Here is a 12035-nt window from a genome sequence, read left to right on the forward strand (position 1 = left end):
ATGAGATATCATCTCACCCCAACAAGGCTAGCATTAATCCAAAAAACACAAAATAATAAATGTTGGAGAGGTTGTGGAGAGACTGGAACACTTATACCCTGTTGGTGGGAATGTAAAATGGTACAGCCACTTTGGAAATCGATTTCGCAGTTCCTTAAAAAGCTACAAATAGAACTACCATAAGATCCAGCAATCCCCCTCACTGGAATATGTCCTAGAGAAACAAGAGCTGTTACACAAATAGATATACGCACACCCATGGTCACTGCAGCACTGTTCACGACAGCAAAAAGATGGAAACAACCTAGGTGTCCATCAGTGGACAAATGGATAAATTACAGTATATTCACACAATGGAATACTATGCAATGATAAAGAACAACGATGAATCTGTGAAACATAACATGGAGAAATCTGGAAGACATTATGCTGAGTGAATTTAGTCAGTCACTAAAGGACAAATATTGTATAAAATCACTATTATAAGAACTCAAGAAAAGGTTTAAACACAGAAGAAAACATTCTTTAATGGTTATGAGGGTGGAGAGGAGGGAGAGGGGTATTCACTAACTAGATAGTAGACAAGAATTACCTTAGGTGAAGGGAAGGACAGCACACACTACAGGGGAAGTCAGCACAACTGGACTAAACCAAAGCTAAGAAGTTTCCTGAATACAACCAAACACTTCAAGGGACAGAGTAGTAGGGGCAGGGGTCTGGGGACCATGCTTTCAGGGGACATCTAGGTCAACTGGCATAACAAAGTTTATTAAGAAAATGTTCTGCATCCCACCTTGGTGAGGGGTGTCCGGGGTCTTAAAAGCTAACAAGCAGCCATCTAAGAGGCATCAACTGGTCCCAACCCACCTGGAGCAAAGGAGAATGGAGAACGTCAAAGACACAAGGAAAGTAGTAGCCCAAGAGACACACAGGGCCACATAAACCAGAGACTTCATAAGCCTCAGACCAGAAGAACTAGATGGTGCCCGGCTACCACCAATGACCACCCTGACAGGGAACACAACAGAGAGTCCCTGACAGAGCAAGAGAAAAGTGGAGTGCAGAACTCAAATTATAGTAAAAAGACCAGACTTAATGGTTTGATCGAGACTAGAGGAACCCTGGAAGACACGGCCCCCGGACTCTTTGATAGCCCAAAACTAAAACCATTCCTGAGGCCACCTCTTCAGACAAAGATTAGACTGGACTATGGAACATAAAATGATACGCATAAAGAGTGTGCTTCTTAGCTCAAGCAGATACACGAGACTAAATGGGCAGCTCCTGTCCAGAGGCGAGATGAGAAGGCAGAAAGGGTCAGGAGCTGGTTGAATGGACACGGGAAATCCAGGATGGAAAGAAGGAGTGTGCTGTCACAGTATAGGGAGAACAACTGGAGTCACATAACAATGTATGTATAAATTTTTGTATGAGAGACTGACTTGAATTGTAAACTTTCACTTAAAGCACAATTTAAAAAAAGAATATCTTTGATGAAGATATTTAACAATCGTAACTCTTGAGTACACATCTTTTTAATATTCTGTGAGATAAAATGGAAAGTATGTATAAATCTATCATGACACATACTGAAATACAGCGCTTGTCTCAAAGAAAACATATTGTGTAAATTTTTTCATAGAGTATTTAAAAATTATAATATTTGCCCTAATTAGATTAGGAATATTCGGAAGTTACAAATCTTGTTTCTGACACTGCGAGTCTGAATGCTTCCCAATACTTAAGAGATTTTTCTGTTGAGCTCAGTGATGATGTTAACAAATGTAAATTCTTTAATACTATATAATAAAATGTATCAACATATGGAAGATATACATAACTAAGAGAACCAATATTTTTGAAATGACCGGTGTATGATGTTACAAAATCATACACAGGTAAAATGTTTATTTAAAATGCAAAACAGACCAATAGATTTAATTTTAACAGAGTAATAGGCATGCTTTTATATTCTACATTGCAACTAACCTTTATGAAACTACCATTCACTGAGTTTTATTATCAAAGAATATGGGGTTCCCTAAAATTGAGGTTCCTCAACCATGACATAAACACACAGCATCCATGGCATCCACCTGGGCCCCTCCACACTCTCTTTACCATGGGAATTGGTGGACAAGGGTAACTTATGCAAACATGAAGCGTATGCTGCTTGCTGTACTGTGAATAATGATTCAGGAATCTAAAGTCCTCTACCAGCAACCATGAAACAGTGGTAGGTCACTTGCTAGCTTGTAAGTGGGATAAAATCTCAGGCCCTTCACACTTGTTAACAGATAAAGTAACAAGAAACTCTCTTAAGTAGGTGAAGGGATCATATGAGGTGATCCTGGGGAATAGATTAGAATAATTAGGATAGAGATGATCTAAGAAAGAGCACTATCTAAATTCTCTCTTGTTATCTAGTGCTGCTATAACAGAAATACTACGAGTGGATTACTTTAACAAAAGAGAAATTTATTCTCTCACAGTCTAGGAGCCTAGAAGTCTGAATTTAGGGCACCAACTTCAGGGGAAGGCTTTCTTTCTCTGTTGGTTCTGGGGAAAGGTCCTTGTCATCAATCTTACCCTGGACTAGGAGCATCTTAGTGCTAGGACCTCGGATCCAAAAGAGGCGCTCCACTCCCAGCTCTGATTTTTTTGGTGGTCAGAGGTCACCTTGTCTCTCTGCTCACTTCTCTCTTTCATATCTCAAAGAGACTGACTTAAGACACAACCTAATCTTGCAGATTGAGTCCTGCCTCATTAATATAATTGCCTCTGACCCTGCACATTAATATCATAGAGGCAGGATTTACAACACATAGGAAAATCACATCACATGACAAAATGGTGGACAACCGCACAATACTGGGAATCATGGCCTAGTCAGTTGGCTTAAATTTTCAGAGGACACAATTTAATCTGTAAAATTCCTCCCTGTGGCCCCCCAAAATTCATGTCCTTGCCACATGTAAAACACATTCACCCATCGTATCATAGCAAAAGTCTTAAATCAATTCCAAGTCCAAAATCCAAAACTGCCTCTTCATCTGTGAAATCTAGAATACAAGTTGTCTGCTTCCAAAGTACAATGGTGAAACAAGCACAAGTTAGACATTTTGACGACAAATGGGAGAAATCAGAGGAAAAGTAGGGATAACAGGCACCAAGCAAGTCAGCACAACACATTACATTAGCTCTCCAGGCTTGAAAATAATTCTCTGTTCTCTGTTCTCTGAGACCATTTCGGCGATGGCACCACCCGGAAGTGGACAGCAGCAGCACTACAGCCCCTTCTGGGACCTCCCTGAAGGACAGTGGTGAAGGGAAATCCTCCCAATGGGCAGAACTTCGAGCAGTGCATCTGGTTGTTCACTTTGCTTGGAAGGAGAAATGGCCAGATGTGCAACTGTATACTGATTCCTGGGCTGTGGCCAATGGTTTGTCTGGATGGTGAGGGACTTGGAAAGAATATGATTGGAAAATTGGAGACAAGGAGGTATGGGGAAAAGGTATGTGGCTAGACCTCTCCGAATGGGCCAACGAAGTGAAGATATTTATGTCTCACGTGAATGCTCACCAAAGGGTGACCTCAGCAGAGGAGGATTTTAACAATCAAGTGGATAGGATAACATTTTCTGTGGAAACCAGTCATCTTTCTTCCCCAGCCACTCCCATCATTGCTCAATGGGCTCATGAACAAAGTAGCCATGGTGGCAGGGATGGAGGTTATGCATGGGCTCAGCAACTTGGACTTCCACTTGCCAAGGCCGACTTGGCTACAGCTACTGCTGAGTGCCCCATCTGCCAGCAACAGAGACCAACACTCAGTCCCTGATATGGCACCATCCCTCGAGGTGATGAGCCAGCAATCTGATGGCAAGCTGATTACACTGGATCACTTCCATCATGGAAAGGGCAGCATTTTGTTCTTACTGGAACAGACACTCTGGATATGGATTTGCCTTCCCTGCATGCAATGCTTCTGCCAAACTACGATCCATGGACTTACAGAATGTCTTATCCACCATCATGGTATACCAAGCAGCATTGCCCCGGATCAAGGGACTGACTTCATAGAAAATGAAGTGTGGCAATGGGCCCATGTTCATGGAATTCACTGGTCTTACCATGCTCCTCATCATCTTGAAGGAGCTGGCTTGATAGAACAATGGAATGGCCTTCTAAAGACACAATTATGGCACCAGCTAGGTGGTAATACCTTGCAAGGTTGGGGCAATGTTCTCCAGAAGATTGCATATGCTCTAAACCAGCATCCAATATATGGTGTTATTTCTGCCATAGCCAGGATTCATGGGTCCAGGATACAAGGGTGGAAATGGGAGTGGCACCACTCACTATTACCCCTAGTTACCCACTCACAAAATTTTTTCTTCCTGTCCCTGTGATGTTATGCTCTGCAGGTCTAGAGGTGTTAGTTCCAAAGGGCAGAATGCTCCCACCTGGAGACACATCACTGAATGCCACCTGGCCACTTTGGGCTCCTTATGCCTCTGGATCAACAGGCAAAGAAGGGAGTTACCATATTGGCTGGTGTAATTGATCCTGATTACCAAGAGGAAATCAGATTGATATTACATAATAAAGGAAAGGAAGAGTATGTCTGGAATGCAGGTGATCCCTTAGGGTGTCTCTTGGTACTACCATACCCTGTGATTAAACTCACTGGAAAAATACAGCAACTCAATTCTGATATAACTACTAATGGCCCAGACCCTTTGAGAATGAAGGTTTGGGTCACCCCACCAGGAAAATAACTACAACCAACTGAGACGCTTGCTGAAAGCAAAGGGAATATGGAATGGGTGGTGGAAGAAGGTAGTTCTAAATACCAGTAATGATCATGTGACCAGTTGCAGAAACGAGGACTGTAATTATAAGGAGTATTTCTGCCTTGTATGTGTACATCAAATATTTTTGTTTTCTTCACTTATAAAATATAAGACGTAAACAGGGCTAGTGCATATTCAGTTGTATGTGTGTTCATTGCATCACATTAAGGCACAAGTATGACTTCATAATTGTCTTTATTCAGAGATTATATATGGTTTAAGGAGATGTGTACAGGTGCCAAGTTGACAAGGTGTGGACAGTGATCATTAAGGTTGTGTGACAACTTATCTGGGCCATGATTCTCAGTGGTTTGGCAGTTATGATGTAGTCTGGCAGTCGTATAATGATGTGATCACTTCTATGATGAGATTTGATATAATGTGATCACCTCCATGACGGGATCTGCTGTGAGTAGACAATCAGTGGAAAAGGGGTTTCCCTGGGCGTGTGTGGCCTGCATCAAATATAAGTGGACTTTCTAGCAAGGCTCATGGGATTTTCCTTGCTCTGGATCCTGCAGTTGGCTCCTGCTCATTTGATCTCAGGTTCTTGGGAGCTGAGCCAACAGCTTACCTGCAGTCTTACCTGCCGATCTTGGGATTCATTGATCTTTGCAGCCTGTGACCAAGAGCCCTGCTGTCTGACCTGATGATCTTGGGTTCGACAGCCCCTGCTGCTACGTGAATAAGGAGAGGCCGCTATCCTGACCCATAGACTTGCGACGTTCCAGCCTCTAAAACTGTGAGCCATTTCCTTGATATAAATCTATGTATTTATACGCTTTACTGGTTTTGCTTCTCTAGAGAATCCAGCCTAAGATAGATAACATGATTAAAGTATTACTTTAATAAAATTAATCTGATAATCGTGTGCCAAATGACAATAGAGCTGGACCTAGATCCAAATATCAACGGCCGCAGCAGTTAACACTGACTGAGTGTCTACCATGAGAAAGGTATTGTGATAAGGATTCAATTTAATCCCTATTACAACTCAATAAGATAATTATTACTAAAATTGGGCAGTTCTACTCTATCCTATAGGGTCACTATGAGTCGGAATCAACTCCATGGCAATAGGTATGGCTTTTGGTTTTTATATAAAAACCTGCTATGCTGACAGCTTTGGAGCCCTGGTGGCACAGTGGTTAAGTGTTCGGCTGCTAAACAAAGCGTCAGCAGTTTGAATCCACCAGCAGCTCTTTGGAAACCTAATGGGGCAGTTCTACTCTGTCCTATGGGTTGCTATGAGTTGGGATCGACTCGACAGCAATGGGTTTGGTTTTTTTTTTTATGTTAACAGCTTTAAATACATTAACTTGCTAAACATGCATAACTACATCATAAAGTAGATACTAATATTATCACTATTTTACAGTTAAGGAAACTAAGGCACCCAAAGATTAAGTAACATCCTCAAGGTCATAAACAAGTAAACAGTAGAAGAATATTTTGAATTCTGGAGGTCTTTCTCCCAGACACTGTGTTCTTAACCATTACCCTATACTAACACTTATAGTGTACAGTAACCTGTACATAGATCAAGAGGCAGTTGTTCAGACAGAACAAGGGGATACTTCATGGTTTAAAGTCAGGAAAGGTGTGCATCAGGGTTGCATCCTTTCATCATACCTATTCAGTCTGTATGCTGAGCAAATAATCCAAGAAGCTGGACTATACGAAGAAGAAAGGGGCATCAGGATTGGAGGAAGATTCATTAACAACCTGCGATATGCAGATGATACAACCTTGTTTGCTGAAAGTGAAGAGGACTGGAAGCACTTACTGATGAAGATCGAAGTCCACAGCCTTCAGTACGGATTATACCTCAACATAAAGAAAACAAAAATCCTCACAACTGGACCAACAGTCAACATCATGATAAATGGGGAAAAGATTGAAGTTGTTAAGGATTTCATTTTACTTGGATCCACAGTCAACACTCATGGAAGCAGCAGTCAGGATATCAAAAGTCATGTTGCATTGGGCAAATCTGCTGCAAAAGACCTCTTTAAAGGGTTGAAAAGCAAAAATCTCACCTTGAAGACTAAGGTGCACCTGACCCAAGCCATGGTATTTTCAATCACCTTATACGCATGCGATAGCTGGACAATGAATAAGGAAGACCGAAGAAGAATTGACGCCTTTGAATTGTGGTGTTGGCGAAGAATATTGGATATACCATGGAATGCCAAAGGAACGAACAAATCTGTCTTGGAAGAAGTACAACCAGAATGCTCCTTAAAAGCAAGGATGGCGAGACATCTTACATACTTTGGACATGCTGTCAGGAGGGATCAGTCCCTGGAGAAGGACATCATGCTTGGTAAAGTAGAGGGGTCAGTGAAAAAGAGGAAGACCCTCAACGAGAGGATTGACACAGTGGCTGCAACAACGGGCTCAAGCATAACAACAACTGTGAGGATGGCGCAGGACACAGCAGTGTTTCGTTCTGTGGTGCATGGGGTCACTATGAGTCGGAACCAACTTGATGGCACCTAACAACACTTACGGACCCCTGGTGGCACAGTAGTTAAGTGTTAGGCTGCTAACCAAAAGTCTGGCAGTTTGAATCCACCAGCCTCTCCTTGGAAACCCTATGGGACAGTTCTACTCTGTCCTATAGGGTCGCTACGAGTTGGAATCAACTTGACGGCAATGGGTTTTTTTCCTCATACTACCACTTGGGTGGAGTCCCTGGGTGGTGCAAATCGTTAAGTGCTTGACTACTAGCTGAAAGGTTGAATCGATTCAACAGCAACTAACAACAACACCTCTTAGGTAAAACATATACCATCATAATACCCATACAGCTGTGTAAACAAGTACAACAAAACTAAGTCACTTACTCCAGATAATAAAGCCAGTTAGTAGTGAAACCCGGACTACTCTGCTATATACAGAGACACCATGTAGTCAGCTATATAAATTCAATCTGTAGCCTTATTTCGGTTCTTTTTAACTAATCCTTTTGTGGCTCTGACTTAATGGGATTCCTTTGGAAATTGTTAGGAGAGGGGCCTGACTCAGACTTAAATGAAACCTCAGTCATTATCCTGGTGACCAAAATAGCCTCCTTACACGAGGGCATAACTTAGGATACTGAGAGTGACAGAAACCCAACTTAAAATTCAATGTCAGCAACAACTGGAACCAGGGCTTCACTTTCCCTCTTTCTCTGTCTCTGGTGTCTCTGCTTCTTAGTATCGACACCATTCTCACAAACGGATTTTCTCCATGAAGCTGAAACTATTGTCTATTCGCATCTCCAGAGTCACATATTACTAACTTCACCATCAAAAAGAAAAATAAATCTTCCCCTAATTCCAGTTCAAAAATACCCAAAAAGGATTCTGTTTAGCCTGATTTGAGTCACTGCCTCACCTTCTGACCAATCCCGTGAGCAAATAAGGTGATAAGCTAGTATAACCCAGCACACTTGTACATCTGTGGATGGAAGCAGGGTTGGGGAAGGTGATAAAGAGTAAATCAGGAAATAATAACTGATAGTCCCTTCTAGAACCTTCTTGGAACCATAGGGTTTCCAAGGAGCAGCTGTGGATTCAACCTGGTGACCTTTTGGTTAGCCGTCAAGCTCTTAACCACTGCGCAACCAGGGCTCCGTAATTAAAATTGGAGAAGAGCTATTCCCCAAAATAAGTAGAAAGGGGTCAGTGGTCCCAGGCAAACAGGAGCAATACATCTTCACAACAATACCCAAATGGGGACTCCTTCTATTTGACATTGACACTTTACATTTGAAACACATTTTGGAATTTATTTCAATGCAATTCAGTACAAGACTGTGTTTCAATGCTTTATATATAGATCCTTGAGTTCCCTAATGAAACAATAATCTCCTTGGGGAAGGAGACCATAGCTTATGCTTTATCTAGATATTTTTCATACACTTAGTAAATTCCTGTGGAAACCATGCCCAGCCAACCTTCCCTGCCACTCTATAAATGTGAAAACTTTTCTTTGGTTTATGGCAGCAGTAATTTTAGGAACTCTGTCATTGTTTGAAATTCTTCCACTTTGATTCACAGCTGGCTGAAAGCTTTTGCTCCCAAGGAGATGGCCTCCACACTGTTTTGTCTTCATAGCATTAACCACTCACTGTCATTACATGGTTGAATTAACTTTAAGTTCTGACTCTATGGTACTTAAAAGGTTTTACAATGTTTATGTTACACTCTTAGCATGGCCATTTTTTAAACTTAAAATAATATCTATTATTTTTAAGCATGTGGTTAGGTATATCTTAGGTTTTTAGCATTTACAAAAACACATGCACACGAATACAGTTAAGATGACTGGAAGAAGCTGAGACCCTGAGTGATTAAAAAACGTACCCAAGCTCATGATCGTTGTATGTTATAAAGCCAGAGTTCCCACCCCAGCCTGTCTTACTCCCAAGGCTGCTGTATGACACTATTTGACTAGAAAAGCACATCCCAGTTGCATGCCTGACTGCTGTTTGCTTTGCAAGGCATCAATGTGCTTTCAGTCCAAGCAGAAAAGTTCACCTCATAACACAGTCACACTTTCCCCTCTACACATCCAGCAAGGAATTTCCAAACACTCATAATCATCTTCATGTTAAGCTACCTGTTTACTGAAGTCCTCAACTTGAACACTTTAGGCTGTCAAGAACCAGGAACAAATTTGCATTCTCATGATTTTCTGAAATTATCTTCAGGAACAAAATCATAAGGAAGTTTTTGGATGGCGGGAAATTTTTTTTTTTCCCTTACCGAAGAGATTTTTCTCACATATTCTAAAAACCTCATTTGGGCAAAATCAAACACAGCCAGCGTCAGATGACAAAGAAAAAAAAAAAAGCATGAGGAATATCTCCTGCCAGTTGATCACCTTGTGTGCATCACCTATGTGTCAACACCTCTTCTTCTGGTAGCAATGTCAGTATAGACACCAAGAAAGGCAAAAAAAAAAAAAGAAAAAAAAAAATCATAACTCAGCCATGTGAATCAAGCAAGGATAATTGAAGAGAATGGCAAAATGGCACCAGCAAGCAGAATAAAATTGTGGGTAAGAAGGGAGTCATGGGGTCTAAACACAAAGCTCTGTTTTTTATTCCATTATAATGACTACAGAACGATGTGAGGTAAAACACGTGTTACCAAAAGGGAAGATGTTTCCTCTGTTTTAATTATAGAATACATTGAGTAAACATGGTTTAAATACAACATCACAGAAACTATTCCTTAAATTATCCTCTGGGACTAAAGGGGCCAAAGGAGTTTAAACAGTGCATTTTTTGTTATTTTTTTTTCTTTTCTGAGAGACATTGGACTGTACCAGCTGATGTCACTGCCATACCTTGAAAATCCTGAGGGAGAGAAGACAGAAACAAAAGGGAAGGAAATCAATTTAAATTGTAATTCTCTTGACTTTACAAGCTAGCTGAAAGAATATTCTTTGTAATGAATTAGAGACAATTCACAGCCTAACTGTAAATGGAAAGAAAGCTCTGTGATAGCTTAAAGAAATGTACAAATAGTAATATATTCATAATTATTTTCATATTAGATCCTTATATATTGCTGGGTGTCATCGAGTCAGTCCTGACTCATAGCAACTCTATGTACAACAGAACCAAACACTGCCTGGTCCTGCGCCATCCTCACAATCGTTATGTTTGAGCCGATTGTTGCAGACACTGTCAATCTATCTAGTCAAGGGTCTTCTTCTTTTACAATGACCCTCTACTTAACCAAGCATGATATCCTTCTGCAGGGACTGGTCTCTCCTGATAACATGTCCAAAGCACATGAGAGTAAGTCTCACCAACCTCACTTCCAAGGAGCACTCTGGCTGTATTTCTTCCAAGACAGACCTGTTTGTTCTTCTGGCAGTCCATGGTATATTCAGTATTCTTCGCCAGCACCATAATTCAAAGGCATCAATTTTTCTTCGGTCTTCCTTATTCATTGTCCAGCTTTCACAAGCATATGAAAAAAAAGTATTTGCAATGAAGAAGTAGCTGTTCTTGCAATATTCTATTGTACAATTTCCAATGTCGTTTCTATCACCAAGGCCTTATTTTCCAACTACCAATCCTTCTTCGTTTCCAACTTTTGCATTCTAATTGCCAATAATTATCAATGAATCTTGATTGCATGTTTGATCAATTTCACACTGCAGAAGTTGCTAAAAATCTTCAATTTCCTCATCTTTGGCATTAGTGTTTGATGCGTAAATTTTAATAGTTGTCATGGATTGAATTGGTGTCCCTCAAAAATATGTGTATTAATTTGGCTAGGCCATGATTCCTAGTATTGTGTGACTGCCCATCATTTTGTCATCTGATGTGATTTTCCTATGTGTTGTAAATCCTACCTCTATGATGTTAATGAGGTGAAAAAGGCAGCAGTTATGTTAATGAGGCAGGACTCAATCTACAAGATTGGATTGTGTTTTGAGCCAATCTCATTTGAGATATAAAAGAAGCAGAGATACGGGGGGCCTCAAATCACCAAGAAAGCAGTGCCAGGAGCAGAGTGTGCCCTTTGGACCCAGAGTTCCTGTGCGGAGAAGCTCCTAGGCCAGGGTAAGATTGATGACAATGACCTTCCTCCAGAGCCAACAGAGAAATTCTTCTCCTGGAGTTGAAGGCCTGAATTTGGACTTCAAGCCTACTAGACTGTGGCAGAATAAACTTCTGTTTGTTAAAGCCATCCACTTGTGGTATTTCTGTTACAGCAGCACTAGATGACTAAGACAGTCTTATTAACTGATCTTCCTTGTAGGCATATGGATATTATCCTATCGCTGACAGCACTGTATATAGTCTTCTTTATTTGAATATTCAGGTCCACCAAATAGCACACACATATGCATACATGGGTACCCACTGCCACTGAGTCAATTCCAACTGATGACAACCCCACGTGTTATAGAGTCGAACTGTTTCACAGGGTTCTCTTGTCTGTAATCTTTATATGAGATTGCCAGGCCCCTTTCTTCTGCGGCACCATTGGGTTGGTTCACACTGCTAACCTTTAGGTTAGTAGTTGAGCACAAACTATTTGGAGGAAATATATATGTGTGCGTGTGTGGGCGTGTGCATGTGTGTTTGTATATATATACATATATATGGAGCCCTGGTGGCCCAGTGGTTAAGCGTTCAGCTTCTAACCAAAAGGTAAGCAGTTT

Source organism: Trichechus manatus, unplaced genomic scaffold (assembly GCF_000243295.1).
Source record: "Trichechus manatus latirostris isolate Lorelei unplaced genomic scaffold, TriManLat1.0 scaffold00125, whole genome shotgun sequence".
In the NCBI taxonomy this organism is placed as follows: Eukaryota; Metazoa; Chordata; class Mammalia; order Sirenia; family Trichechidae; genus Trichechus; species Trichechus manatus.